Source organism: Varanus komodoensis, unplaced genomic scaffold (assembly GCF_004798865.1).
Source record: "Varanus komodoensis strain SLA01 unplaced genomic scaffold, ASM479886v1 scaffold15, whole genome shotgun sequence".
Classification (NCBI taxonomy): Eukaryota; Metazoa; Chordata; class Lepidosauria; order Squamata; family Varanidae; genus Varanus; species Varanus komodoensis.
The window spans coordinates 20,031,008-20,046,971 of NW_025335440.1; the positions used below are offsets into that span (position 1 = coordinate 20,031,008).

The 15,964-nt window shown below is 41.3% G+C and overlaps 1 long non-coding RNA gene across 1 annotated transcript in view; it reads left to right on the forward strand.

Moving 5' to 3' along the window:
• The window catches only part of LOC123020980, a 55,264-nt gene that overhangs the window by 38,681 nt on the left and 619 nt on the right, over window positions 1–15,964 (forward strand). The gene's annotated exons all lie outside the window — the stretch shown is intronic.

Genomic DNA, 15,964 nt, shown 5'->3' on the forward strand with positions numbered 1-15,964 from the left:
ATAAATAAACACAATATAAAAACAATATAGTTTGAGTAGTCCTGGCCAATAAATAAATAAATAAATAAAATTAACAATTAAAATAACATTTGAATAAAAGGTCTTCGCCTGGCGCCAAAAAACAAATAACGACAGCGCCAGGCGGACCTCTCTGGGGAGCTTGTAAATGAATCTGCAATCCTTGAAGTCATAACATGGGGAACATAATGCACCATCTTTGCAATAAAGCCAGGGTGTTCATACTGTCCATATTTCATTCTGTCCTGTTCTTGATTTCATTTTGGAAGATCACAGTAGAGGGCTTAGAAGGAGGCACATTCTCTCTCTTCACTTAAGCATCTTTACTTGGAAACAAGTTACACTAGGTTGAATCCAGATTTAGTCCATACTTAGAGCAGACTATCATGAAACCAAAGGGGTTTAAGTTATTAACCTAACTTAACATTGTTCCCATTGTTTTCAATGGATCTACTATAGCTAAATTTAAACTATTTAAATTTAATTTAAATATAATTTCAAACTATATAGCCATTGCTAAATTTAAAGCAATGAATTACTATGGCTAAATTTGAACCCACCTCACTGGTATCAATGGGAATTACTCCCAAGTAAGCATGTCTCATAACCATTGTGGAGCTTACATATGAGTAATGTGATGCAAAATTGCAACTAAGGTATTACAATATACTGCTTCAGACTGATCTCTTTTGTATTTGTTAACCAGTCTTTACAGCTGTTCTTTTTTTTTTAAAGACTCTATGCCTGCAAGAGTAATTTGACTTTGCTGAATGAGCAGGCTGTTCTCTCCAATGCTAACTGCTCCTGTTTATAATCTAATTATTACCCCTTCCTCAATGGTACTGGCTATATCTCCTACCGAGAAGATTTCAGTGGGCGTGAATCCTCCAGTCTAAACCTATCATCCTTCTGTCCCTGTCTCCTATTCTGTTTTGTTACTTTGGTTACTTTGCTGGAGCCATGAATGACTCCAACTTGAATTAGAGCTAATAAAAGTCACAGTGTCTAGACGCTGCTCCGTACTAAGGCCAGAAGTTACATCTCCATCCCCAGACACAGCCCTCATCTCTCATGCAGCACAGAACATCCATTACTGCAGTCCAAGGTTCCCTCCATGGGCAGTGAGAAGCCAGTTCTTTGTGTCCCAAGGAGTGTACCAGAATCTGTTCTAAACAAGGAAGACACATCCAACAGGAATATAAACCACTTCTAGTTTTCTCATATAAATATCAGGGAACAAAAATCAACGTACTATGTAACAAAGATTACATTCCCACAACATCTTCATAGGTATTTTTATTCAATTAGATGGCATTTTACATGAGTCAAGTTTTTTGTCTCTGCCCAACAGATGTATGTACAGGTCTCCCAGCTTTGCCTTGCAAAGCAAAGAGACAAAACTCTGAATTATGCACTGTGTGCACTGACTTGGAGCTAAATTGGCTCCCACCTGCTACACGTCCCAGGGAAGCATTTGGTGTTGCTTGCTTATAAATAGCATACACCTCATGCAAGTGCTAAATTAAATTAGACTTAAAATATTCACACAGCCTACACCTGGTTAACTGCTAATGGCAACTAACGGTTGTAACTTGAGTAAATGCTCCACCCCCCCCACCCCCCGCATAACTGTTTGTCCCACTCTTGTCAAACATGGCAATTACTTCTGAATCTAATACACAGGGCTGTATTTTTGCAGGCAAATTTCTCTCTCTTTCTGTTTCTGTGAGTCTTTTCCAGTTTAGTCTAGGACTTAAAACCATCCATGTGGAGTGTTTCCATGGACTTAACCATGTGGAAGAATGAACAGTATATCCATAATGATCGACGTGACTGCGGTTGCTCCATTTTATGTATTTGTTTAGGAATACATATCCCATCTTTCAGCTATAAGAGCTCTCAAGCCTAGCTTACATACTGCAGAAATAAATTTATACAAATGCCCTGTGAATACTGACACCTTTACATGCCACACTTAAAGTGTTCTGCTTATCATCAGACTGCTATGCTATGCTATGCTATGCTATGCTATGCTATGCTATGTTGTTATGTTATGTTATTTATTTTATGTTATTTATTTTTCGATTTATATCCTGCCTTTTTCCTACAAAGGGCTCAAGGCAGCTTACATCATTCTCCTCCTCCATCTTATCCCCACAACAACAACCCTGTGAGGTAGGTTGGGCTGAGAGTCTGTGATTGGCCCAAGGTCACCCAGTTGGCTCCATGGCTGAGTGGGGACTAGAACCCAGATCATCTGAGTCCCAGTCCCACGCTCTTAACCACTACACCACACTGGCTCTTAACATAACATGTTATGTTATGTTATGTTATGTTATGTTACGATGTTATGTTATGTCTTATGCTATGTTAATCCTCTGGGCTATAGGGTGATATAGAAATGTAATAAGTAAAATCACTGCCTGTTGAGCATTAAATACAACTTCATCTATAGTAATCTTCTGCAAAGAGCATGTTGAGCACCACTATTACAGTGGTGGCAAACCTATGGCACGTGTGCCACAGCGGGCACACAGAGCCCTCTCTGTCGACACACGAACCAAGTCGCCCCAGCATCGCACAAGCAGCTGAGCATCGGATAGCAACATACAATGGGGCCATGGGCATGCTCAGAAAGGAGTAGTGACTCATTAGCTGCAACTCAGTAGCCGTGACTCATTAGCTGCAACTCATCCGAGCTTTCGCAGGGCCGGTCAGTGCACTGCCAAGCATATACATATATTTGCTTGGACAGACTGTGAGATGCTTTTTCTAAACTAAAACCTCAGTTTTCAGATTTTATTGCAGTGTTGGCATTTTGCAATAAATAGGTGGGTTGCAGTTTGGGCACTTTTTCTCTAAGGTTCACCATCACTGGGTTAGAGTGAGAAAAACAAGGTGTCCTGGCATGATTTTGATAGTTGGAATGTTTTTAGAATGGGCAGAAATTATGAGCTGTGCAGAAAAAGCTAGCCAAGGAAGGCTTTTTCAAAATCGCCCTCTTTTCAATGGAACTTTCGCCCCATATTAGGGTTAGGGGAGTACACCAGCATAGGATTAGGCCAGTGGTGGTGAGCCTATGGCATGTGTGCCACAGCGGGCATGCACAGCCCTCTCTCTCGGCATGTGAGCCCAATCGCCCCAGCATCGCCCCAGCATCCGAGCATAGGATAGCAGTGCACACAGGGGCCATGCGCATGCTTGGAAAGGAATGTCCCCAGGCGATGACATCATGAGCTGCAACTCATTCGCCACAACTCATCCGAGCTTTCACATGTCTGGTCTGTGTACTGCCAAGGATTTATATATATTTGCTTGGACTGACTTTGAGGTGTTTTTTCTAAACTAAAACCTCAGTTTGCAGGTTCTATTGTAATGTTGGCACTTTGCGATAAATAAGTGGGTTTTGGGTTGCACTTTGAGCACTAGGTCTCTAAAAGGTTTGCCATCACTGCACTAGTATGTCTAGATCAGCAGAGTTTACACTGACCTGCAATGGCTATGGAGATACAAGGAACTGAACCTGTCACCCTTTTAAAGCAAAGAATGTCCTCTCTCACAGAGCTACAACCTTTCTTCCCTATTCAAACTACCGCAGTTTCTGTTGTACCACAAATTTGGCCTACAAAGGACCAGAATCCACTAATACTCACTTCAACTTTCTAACCTTCACCTCTGTTTATCTACTCTATTTCTCCTATTTCAAAAGTATGAGGAGCACAAAAGAGAATTCAGTCCATGAAAGGACAATTAATATGGATTTATAATGATAGATGTACAACTACTGACTGCTTTCCATGTTTTCTATGCTAATACCTAGAATCCTTACAATACAAGCATCCAGTAACTCCCACTGAGTTCAATAAGACATTTCTTGCAAAAAAAGGTTTTGTGCAAACCCCCCACCCCCCGAGGAAGTCGATCTTCCACAGTCAATTTCTGCACTATACCCCTTCCTACCTTTCCTAGTTTTCCTTCCCCTTCCAGCTCTGCTTTTATTACTTTTGTACTTAGTTTGGGTTTGCATGGCATGGCAGCTCATCATGGGTGACAAGCTATTTTGTATTGTCATTTTCCATGAATCTGCACCATTTCCTACAGGGTAGCTTCTTCATAGGCAACAAGTCACCCTAATAATGCATGGCTTGTATTAGGGATTGTTATACCCACAATCGGTTGTCTTGTCTCCTGAATCTGGGTAACTTTTGCTGTTCTTGCCAATTTTTTCTGGGCTATCACTAATGCTAGACTCCCAAATACCCAAGATGCATTTGGGGGCGACTGGCACTGGCTCTGTGCCACTGGCCATGATCACAGAATCGTTTGCACTCACTGCAGATTTCTTGAAGTGACAGCCCTTCAACGTGTCCAAGCAACAGATGGGAGACATTATCCCTGGTTCATCATACCTTGAATAACTGCTCTGATAATGTACCTTTTTAAAAAAAAAATTGTGTACTTTCATGGGTCTGAAATACCCAGACTTGCCTGGACAATGACTTGGGAGGAGGTGTTTGTTGTTAAAGCACAACTGACAAATCTCATGGGCATTAACACAGAGATTCTGCCAAGGTCTTTATTTTTTGGTTTGGCTTGACAAACCAAAAGGTGGGCTATCAAGAAAAACAAAAGCCACAAATGATGTTTGCTTATAAAAAGAGGGTGGCTGTTGCATCATCAGCTTTAGGGTGAGATTAAGTTTTTCTTTCAGACCAGGCTCCTCTGCGGTCTTTTCACTTTTCCATCCTTTCCCAAAACCCCAGGTGTTCAGGAAGGTACAGAGCTTTTTATGGGAACTGACACTTTTAAGGGAATTCCACTTTCTTTTCCAGCATTTTTTTGCGGGCTTCCCCATGGTTTTCCACAGGGACATATGGAGGCATGACTCTTCTGTCAGGTGCACCATGCATTGTTCTCACAACAACCAGTCCACCATGACTTATTGCCAGGGTAGTGTCATGAACATAGTCCTCCCCTTCTTCCCTTTATGCTCCAGAAACCAGATAGTCTCTTTTGCAAAACAGATTATTTATTGGCACTTCACAGCTACAAGACAAAGTAATGCTCAAAATTCCCTAGCATACTGGAAGTCTTTGCACATACAGAAAAATGATTGTTGGATCCAAACTAGGGACTTCTCTTTCAGGGACTCTGGGGCTCCACCTTCAGGGTTTCTCCTACTGTTATTGGGCCAGGTTACAAGCCCTGAAACTAGGGAGCTCATGTCTCCTGATGACTTGCCATGGGGTCAGGGACAAGGCAAGGCAACAGTTCTTCCTCTTCTCTGACCCCTCCCAAAATGTTCCCACCTTGCTGGTCAGCCTGGGATCCTGGGGAAAGCAACCTTGAAGGCACCTCAAAGGCCTGTGCCTTTCAGAGCTCTGAACTCTGCTGTCTCCAGTCCCTCTTCATCTTCAGAAACTCAGCCCTGCTAACCCCAGGATACCTGCCAAGAATAGCCACCAGTTCCATTCACTGCAGGTGGGTTGTCGTGATGTGCATACACAACCAGAGTTACAGCTCCTGGAAATCTAATGAAACAGTACAAGCCTTTAGTTGCCTACCATCACCTTCCGGCACCTTTAACAGAGTGTACTTTCAGAGAAAAGACGATTATTGATGCATAATTTTTTAGGAATAATCTCTACAACTCTGGTGTTCTGATCTGCAGGACATATCCCAGGTATCATGGAAGTGTCCACCTTCACACAGTATTATCTCCTCGATGTTATCCTTTAATAACCCTGTGAGGCAGACCCCTTATATGCCCACCTGTCTCCTTACCTTGAGCAGATTCTCTTCTTCCTAAAGGTACACTTTGTCTAACTTAATCCTTCTGTTCAAAAACCCATTTGAAGACTTAATTAAATAACTGCCGATTCAATCTGAATGGTGCTCAGGTATGTTTTTTCTTTTTATAATAAATTAGTTGTCATTTATTTTATGGACTCAATTAAAGGGGTTGATGTTGACCTTTGAAACTGAAAACAGCTCACAGCCTGGCTATTCGAGGTGGCATCTTTCTCGGAATGAATCTGCTTGGTTATTAAGATCATCAGGACAGGCTCTTTTGAAAATGTTCTTATTTGCAGAGACCTATTGGCAGACCAGAAAGGGGGGTTTCTTGTGTTGCTCCTAATCTCTTGAACACACTTGCTACTGTAGAGTTGTGGCAAATTCCCAAGTATAAAACATTTGAAGTTCCTCATCTATCAACTTGGTACTTGTTCCTGATCAAATTGGTAGAATGTTGCAGCTACGGAACTCTGGCATGTCAGCAAATATTGTTATCAACGCTATATGAAATAAATAAATAACATAAAGTTGGAAGCCAAATTTGCACATTTTCCAAACTGGATAGTTGTGTGAATAGCAGGGTGGGGATAGCAGTTATCAAAAAGATCAAGGGCTCAGGCCCACAGGCCAAAACAAAACAAACAACACCCACTACAAAGTGCATATGCAGATTAAAAGAAGAACTAAGCAGAAAGATTCAAGAATGTAGAATCAGGAGGTGAAGGAATGGGTGTGAAAAGCCAGCTAATCAAATGCAACCGACATCATCAGGGTTCATGTACCATTATTTCAGCAAGTGCCCATGGACAGCAGGGTAATTGGTCAGATGGCCGTCCATAAATCCAGCTATCCAAATGAAGATTTGGACTTCTAGCTCTAGTGAGGCCTCCTCTCACACACCATTTCTGGTGAATGGGCTTTCAAAGTGCGCTAGAAGTGTTCCCAGTGGTGCTATACACACTGTTCACTCAACTTACATGTTGCTGCTATGTTATTTCTTTTATCCTCCCATATTCATTTGTGAGAGCCAACCCATGCATTACACTAATTGCATGGTATGTAAGTAAAGATAAGGCTTTCTTTTAGTAAAAAAGCATGGTTTCAGACTGGCACCATAGGAAGGGAAGGATGAAACCTTCCCTTGTGCACCTTTCCCCCTCTGAAATCCTGCCCCCCTTGGGAAGTTGGGAAAAGAAAATAGGTCTCCAGAGGAGGATCCCCACTGCTTTTAAACCTCCCAGGGGAATTGGGGGAAGATTTAATCTCCCCTTCATTTGTGTGGTAGTCTTGATTTGAACTGAGGGCACAGTATTTATACAAGTGCAAGGGAAAAGCTAACCTTCAGCTACATGTGAGGTGATTAGCATAATGCATTGTTGGCTCTAACTTCCTAAAATACCACCAGTTCACATTGTGACCAGCACATGGGGGTAATAAGAAGGAAGTCATTTCTGTTTGAACATAAGGTTACCTTAATTTAACATTTCTAGCCTCCAACAGAATTCCAATGAAAAACCAGAAAGTCGTACCCTCCCCATACTCCTACTTTCCAGAATTTAAGCTGGACTTTTCTGAATGTTACTCCCCACACAGTTTGTGCTACTACAGAGAATGTCTTCAAAGGTTTGGAATGTTCAAGTTTACAGCTTAAGAAAGGAAGAAGAAATTAAAATTGAAAATTGAATGAATGCATAAAAACAGCATAAGAGTTACATATTTCCCCAAAAGCCAGTAGGTAGGGAATCGAGAGATACCAGCCATGACCAAGCATTCTGAGCCAGCCAAACTTATTGCCAAGACATTAATTCTTGCTATGTTCATATTCTTACCCAAAATGGCAGCAGCATTCAAATTCCTTAAATTCCTTAAATGGATTCGTTTCCCAGTGGATTTGTTTCCCAAGTTTCACAACTGAGATTTTACTATAACATATGGCAACATATGGCAACAGAGAGCATGATAATGCAAACCATTTTTGAATTTTTAAAGTACCTTACAAACAAATATTCCTATTCCTTAACTTCATTATGCTCATGTGAGGACTGCAGGATCAGGGATTGCTCTGCTCCTTCTCTGTATGCTGCTGTCCATCAAAGGCAGTGCAACTATTTGAAGGAAGCAGAACCAAGAAGAACTCTGGGGACATTCCTACACAAATATTGGTTTAAGAGCCATTTCCTCTCCTCAGAAAACTTTGGGAGCTGTCATTTTTAAAGTGTGTGGCATGGAGAAATAGGGATTTCAATCACTTGCCAGACCCACTGCTAGGATTCTTTTAGGAAAGCCACGATAGATTCATATTACAACGCCCTGATAGAAGTCTGCAATTTACACATTCATATCTCAATATAAATTCCCCAAATACGGCCTTCGTGGAGACAAGGGTTGTTATCACATCCTTTTTTCCCTTAAAACTTCCTATTTTTTTCTTCTCACCTGGGGCTGCAAAAATGGGAGGGGGCAGGAAGTCCGCCACCTGGCCTGAGGCAGCGAATGGACGAAGGCAGGGGGCAGCCTGACCTGCCTTCTGAAGGAGTCAGATGACCTCTCGATTAGGCTTCATGGGGCACTCTGACGTGGCCTGACCACTGCCATCCGTGGGGTGGCTGTAGGCTGTGGCAGACAGCCATCACGCAGCCTGCACAGGCGCCCCGTTGCCGAGGCAACCGGGATGCCTGAGAAGCCGTGCCGAAGCCTTATGGCCTGGGCCCCATTCACAATGGGCCGCAGAAAAAGGAGCAAACTGCATCATCCTGTACAAAGCTTTGGAAGCCCAAGTGATCCCGGCGCTCCTCTTGCGGCGGCGATGCGGTGCCGCGCTGCCCTCCTGCAGTCCCAGATTTAAAAGCCCAATCTGGCCCAGTCTATAGAGCCACAGAATGGGGGAAGGGCCCCTGGGGATAGATAAATAATGGACTCCAAACGCTCCTCAGGCCTCTTTTTATCTACTATTCAGTTTACTAAGGGGAGGTGTTGAAAGGACTCTGTTCTTATTCAGATGTCTGCTTTTGTCTTGATGTTCTAATTTAGGGCGGGCCCAGTTAAACACTTGAACACCCAGCCAGGCCTCTGCATTACTTCGGATAAGATGAGTTGACATTCAAAAAGAAAAGGTTCTCTTTGTCTTAAAAAGGTCCCCTAAACTTTGCCACGTACCTAGTACTCTGCCTTTTGAAAGAATCAATACATGTCGGCTATTAGGCTGGCTTATATTGATTCCCCCCTCACTTTACCATAAAGATGGTGCAGCAGCAGCTACCATTGTACTCTTAAAGATATTTTGTATTATGAGATTTACTATAATCTGAACATGATGGGGGGAGGGGTAAGGAACAGGACATGCTACAAAATAAAGGGAAACAAATTGTAGAAGTCAGGTAAGTTTTACTTATCTGGATATAGGATATAAGGATATAGTTTTGCTGAAAGCATTATTCAACCCATAACATGCCATGTGTTTTCCTTGGAAAGTAATAATAGACCATAGTCTAGCATTCTCTAGCATACAATTGAGCTTCTATTCCAATAGCTGCTCTTCTGAAGATTAACTGTCAATAGTAAACAAATCCTATACTCTTTCATTTCTTTGATCTGCTATAGGACAATTCTCTTCAAAACAGGGGCAGGTCTGAAGAACAGATTGTTTATACAGAGCAATCCTCATTGCCCACACTGGAAAGTCATCAGGTCCCCTGATATGGATCAGTGGGAGAAAGACCTCTAAAATCTTGCCCCTAGTGAACAACTGGTTTACATGAAAAGAGGAAGGACGGATGAATGCCAAAACATTTAGCAGAATGTTTTGAATGTCAAAACATTTAGCAGAATTTCTTAGAACTCTGTGTGCATTGAAGAGCAGAAGATGGATTTGTCCCTTCTGCATTACCCATGACATCATGTTTTATATTTCTTTTTTGTTTCCCTCCTTCCCTCTGGAAATGGGGAAAAATTGGTGGCTTTGGGGGGAATTGGCTACTTCTAAGAATGCCAGGGTGCAATCTTATGGGAATGCAGCCAATGAATGCAACCAACTCAGTGCCTTTCAAATATTTTATGCCTTGCCAGGCTGCTGCTCAATAGAGATTATTTTCTGTTCCCTAGACATCTAGAGGGGTTTTCCTGTCACAGGATAGAGTAGGTACAACTTCTCTCACCCACTGAAATGTCCCCCTTTGACCTCCATGGGGTCCTCAGAGGTTGCTTTTTATGGTTGCTGTAAAGGAGTAGGGGTGGGGAAGGAATCCCTGCTCAGAATCCGCTTCCCAAAATTATAGGAGAGTTTATGGTTCAGGGAAGGAGAACTGGAGCAACCCTATGTGCCTTGTATGTTCTCCCAAGGACCAAAGGATTGCTCTCTTAATGTCTTTCCTTTAAATGTGAGGTAGCTGAAGGTGTCCATGTCCCCCACCCCTTTAAAACTTCAAGAAAGGGTTTTATAAAACAAGAAAAAGCTGATGTTTCAGAGATGGAAGAAATCATGACCATCTTTCTTAGATGCATTTTGTCTCAGGATCATGACTAGGCTCCTGTCTATAGTACTTAAAGGAAGTACCTAAAATTCTTAAGTTACCCACCTCTCAAAGATTTATTCAGTCTTCAAGCATATTTTTATCCTAGCCCTCAAATCAGAAATAATCTCTCAGATGAATGCTTTGGCCTAAGGTATATGTATATGTATAAACTGTAACTGTAAATGTTTCAGTAAGTAAACTTAAAAGATGAAGAATTTAATATACGCTAGTGCCCTGAGAGGGAAGTGTGGGGGTGGGAGGCATCGGAAGTACAGGCTTTTGATATATGTTCTTTATCACCAGCTGTTGAAAAAGAAACAGAAAGGGGCAGTCATTTATTATAAAAAAAGCCAACAACACCTTTCAACTAACAAATAAATAACATTGACAAAAACAACTTTAAATTGCTTCCAAACTTTCAATAACCATTCTTTACCCCCTTTCAGAAATGGCTTGCTATGAGAGTTCCAGTGTTTCTCTAGTAGATGTTTAGCATAAATTCATACCATTCTGCAGAGAATGCAAGTTTTATGTAATTCAGAACATATATTAACAAATTTAAGTGTAATCACAGTCTTAATAATTTGTTGATCGTCTCAGCAGCAATATTTCAAAGTCTTTGAGTTCTTATACATTCTACTACATTAGGAAAACATTTCTTTGTTAATATGACAAAGCCAACAATTTGCATGGAGGTTATATACTTTATGGATTTTCCAAGGGTCAAATGCTATTGGCTTGCCACTTTTAAGACAGTTTCTTCTTACTGGCCAAGAAATGCTGAGATAATGTGTCTTATAAGATACAAAAAGTTGGGCTAGTTAAACATCCTATAAACACTTTGCCATCTCGAAAACTGCCAATTATGAGCAACTGTTTAGGGAGTAGCAACCTCTGTAAAACTGCTTTAGGGCTCAGTTTTCATCATATGTGGATGAAACAAGCAATAGATATTGCTCAGAGTAAACTAAGTCTTACTTAGTTTGCCCAGTCTTACTTTCAAAGATACTGAAAGCTTCTGGGATCACATAAGGTATCAACAACACTTCTTACTTGTTACATTCATGTATTTTGTCAGATAAAACATGTACCCCAGCAGAGATATACCAAAGCTATCATGTCCTAAAAGTCTCCACACTCATTTGTAAGATGCATTTTCATTACTCTTGTAAAATATTTTGAAGAGCCAAACCAGCCATAACCTATAAATTAATTTATATCTCATACACTTATTATTATGGTTAGATATAATGAGAAGTGCAAGGAATGTAAAAAGAAGTTGCTATATTTAATCTGAAAGAAAGTGGGAGTTAGAAGGAGTTAAAAATTATTTTTGGCAGGAATCTATACAAGTATAAATCCCACTTTAACATGGATAGCTTTTGGCAGCTTTCAAAAGTAACTACTCATATAAGTGGAGTGAGTCACACTTTTGCATGTTCCTGAGCTTGTAGAACCTTGGGAACAAGGGAAAGGTGAGAGCACCCATATGACATTAATGTCCTAAGCAAACAGCCACCCCAAAATAAAAACCTCATCCCTTTTCCCAAGTTAAGATCAGTCATGTCTTTGGCTACATTCAGCAATTAGCATGTTGACTGCTGTCAAATGGAAGCAAAGGGGGAAATAAATTTATCTATGGCTCCCCATTACCACATCCATGCAGGTCCAGATGCCTGCAGTTGTACAACTGCAGCAAAAACAACAACAAAAATGTAAATCTTTATTGCACATTATTGAGACCATTTTTTTCTCTAAAAAAATCACTGAGCAACCAAAGGTCAGTAGCTGTCAAAACAGGGATTGCGAAAGACAGCTTGACAGTTGGCTTTCACACTCTCTGAAAAGTCTGTGTGTGGGGGGGGGGGCACGGGGGGGATGCAAAAAGCTGCACTGAGCTCAAACCAAGTTGAAGAGGGGAAGGTGGAAGCAAATCAATCCTGCTGCCAGGTCCCTGAGGATTTCCACAGGAAGACAAAGAGGGAAGGAGGAGGGGAGTGGTGAATTATTGACAGTGAGCCTAATTGTCTATTGCGCACACTGTGAGTTGTTCACACAACAACTAGCCTGGCTTATTACGAGGGTTATCCTGATGTGTGAATACTCCCAGTGTAAGACAGCTTCTTATGTTCATATGAATGCAAGCAGGAATAAATGCAAGGACGAAAGATAGGGTCTGTGGATGGAAGAATAAGGTGGTAGTCTGAAGTGTAAAAATTCCAGAGTGTACCACTTCTAAATGCAGGCAAAAAAATCATTTTTAATATAGATGAACATTTAAAATTCTCACACACAACTCCCTACATGTAGTAAGCTATCATTTCATTGAAGGGATTGTTCTAAATGTCCTTTTCAGTTTTGTTTTTTATGTTGGAATCTTCAAAAATACTTGCCCCAGTCTGAAGTAAAACAACCCAGGTTTTTTTTTCATTTTTCACCATCCTATTCCACCATCACTTACTCCATGGATAAGTGAAGAATTTACTTCATCAGCAGTGTGGTATGTTGAGTTAAGTAAAAGAGAGGATGCTTTCCAAATTAGACACAATGAAGACTCTTATGATTGCTGTGTCCTCTCTGCCCTGTTCATATATAAAGTGGGTTTAATGTGGGGCTACACTTGAATCTAAAGAACCATGAAATTAGATCTGGGACCTCATGGGTGGTTGTATTAGTTTTGTTCGCCTCAAATGGCAACCCCACGCTGTGGTTGCTGTTCATGCCATTGGTAATAATGGATATTCTTGTTAAGGTTTTGTGCATAGGATCCTGGTAGATAGATAAAGATCCTAACACATAAAAGGTCAGGAAGAGGAAAGAGTAATGCTTGCCCCCAGTACTACTACTTTCTCATAGTATTATTTGATTCTTCAACAAGACCTGGATGAGAGAAAAGACATTTTAACAACACACCTAGCAAACTGATTGCAGTTTTTATGGAATTTCCAAGTGCTATGCAGTTTGTTCAGATGACAAGCAAATGCCTGAGCAGACATATGATGAGGTGAAGAATCAGTCTGTGTGGGTTGAAGCTAGCACTGCCAACTCACTTTCTGCCACTGCTGGGCAATTAAGAGCATTCAGCATCTTGGTGTGTTGTTCCTGAATGTATACAAGCAAAAAGGATGAAAATCTGTATGTGTGTGTGTGGTTTGTCTGCTACTGTGGAACTCTGTACCTGAAAATTGAGCCATAAAATCAGGTTTTGAGAAACCCGCAGGGATTGATTAATCTTGAGGTGCTGCAAATGGCAAGGGGAGATGAGCTGGCACTTTTTTGCTTTAAAACACCAAAGTAAACACCAGGAGAGCTTATGTGACCACCCAGCCCACTGTTTCAGTCCCAGAGTCTGTGGCAGAACCCTTTCTTTTCACCTGCTACCTGTGTGTCCTTTTATCTGATGATGCTGGGATTGAAGTGGGGCCTTCCTCATGCAAAATCTGTGTTTGCCATTGAGCTATTGAGTATTTCTGCATAGGGCATTTATTGTTCACTTATAATTCCTTATAAGGAAGGGTTCCTTAAAAACCCTAATCCTTGAAACTCCATGCATATACACAAATACACACCTCTCAAAGGTCCTCATTTGCTTTTCTAGTGGAGATTGTCATCGAAATGGGGATGGGCAGGAGGAGAAAAAAAGAGAAAACATTCTGTGAAAGATCAGCTCTGGCATTTAGGGCAAGTTTATCACCTTAAGGCATGACTCAGAGAGCAAAAGTATGATTTTACTGACAGTAACCCCCTTTTGAAGTGAATTAAAATGGCTACTGTGAAGAAATGCATTCAGGCTCTTTTAGCAGCTACAGCGACTTCAGGAGCAGCTACTGTGGAGGGTGTCTGGGGCATACACTCACCCGAGGCTCTTCCTAGTAATTGGAATGAAGAGATAATATTTGCCCTGTAGAGATGACACAATGAGATGGTTTGATAGAACACGGGGCTTGTCCTTTCACAACTGTGGATTGAGGATGCTGCTCCCCGGTGCCTTCCAGCTCTTTCCCACAGCTGTAATAACAACCTATGTCTGTCCAGTTAGCTCGGATTATAATCCAGCGGCACCCGGAAAGGATCTCAGGAGGAGCTTTACATCATCTTCTAATGTAAACAGTATTGTACCAGCGCCTGACGGTCCCCCCCGGATTTCCACTGAGCAGTGATTGATGCGAAAAGGGATGGAATTGCCGTGGTTCTGCATCAGTCACAGCTCTCTCTTGGCTCTCAGGCTGACCCTGTTAGCACAGTCTGACTTGAATCATTTGTCTCAGAAGTACCAAGGGATTTTAAAACAGCTGTGGATTCAACCATTTCAAACGGGAACATACTTCTGGTTTGTGGTAAGAATGAGCATATATCATGCTCCTCAGAGCCCATGGGTTCTTCTTTCTTGGCTGGCTTTCAGTCTCTCTCTCGTGCACTTTCTTTTTGCTTTTTTCTTCTTTCCATCGCTTTCAACTTACACCCACCTTTGTCCTCACACATCCTTTCCTCCCCTGTTTATATACCTCCTTTGCCATGCCTTCTGATGGAGTTGCGCTGGTGGGTGACAGAATGTGTCTAAAGTCCAGAAATAATTGTGCTGGGGACAAATGTCAAGCTTTTGATACTTTCCATATCAGAGATGTTTAAAAAAACAAGTTAAGGATTTTATTGTAGCATTGTCCAGTTTTAATAGCATCAAGGACAGCAGCTAGAAAAAAACCCACCTAATGTAATAAACATCTGCTAACCTAGATGCTTTCCCAATAAAATGGGGTTGACCTCTGGGAAGCAGGAGAATCACTTAGAAAATGTGATTGGATCAGTCTTAGTTCTGCTTGGAATACATTTGACTAGGGATAGAAGGCATCTAACTCTTGCTTTTGCTTGTATCTGTTGTGTCAATGTCCAGTTCAAGGTACTAGTGTGGGCCTTTCAGGCTCCAGATGACTCAGGACCACATTGCTATAGGGACCACTTGCTGTTACATGGCTGCCATGCTGTTGGTGTCATTTTAAGGTATCTCTTTGGTAAGCATGAGAGATGGGGGCCTTTTTAGGCATGGTACTTTGGCTCTCTAATGGACTTCCCATTGAAGTCTTGCAGGCTTCCTCCATCTTTTAAATCAGAATTTGAATACACATTTATTTCAAAGGGCTTTGATCATCTAATTTCTTTCAGTTTGACAATTACTAGTGTGTAACATTTTTGGGGATGCAATTGTCTACCTACTTTCCTGAGATTAAGTCTCATTGATTTCAATGGGAATTACTTCTTTGCAGACATGCATAGGTTTGCACACATAGTTCTGGTGATGTGTGTTACTTATATTTTTATACTCATCGCATTTTAATTAAAAAGCATCCTTAATCTGTAAGCCATTTTGGGTGTGATAGAAAATCAGCATATGCATAAATAATAAATCCTAGATCAGGGTCCCATAGATTAATGTCAAGGCTTACTAGAAAAGTGAAGTGAACCCATATGCCTAAGGCTCTGATGGAGCTTGGCTCAGTTACTCAAGAGTGTAGCTTGGCTCACTTATTCAAGTCACCTGGAGCTATTGGATGCACAGATTCCATGGCATTGTACTTCAGCTTTGTATAGATTAATCTGTAGTGTGGGCTCCTGCCTGAAGCTGCAGGTCTACAAACATATTT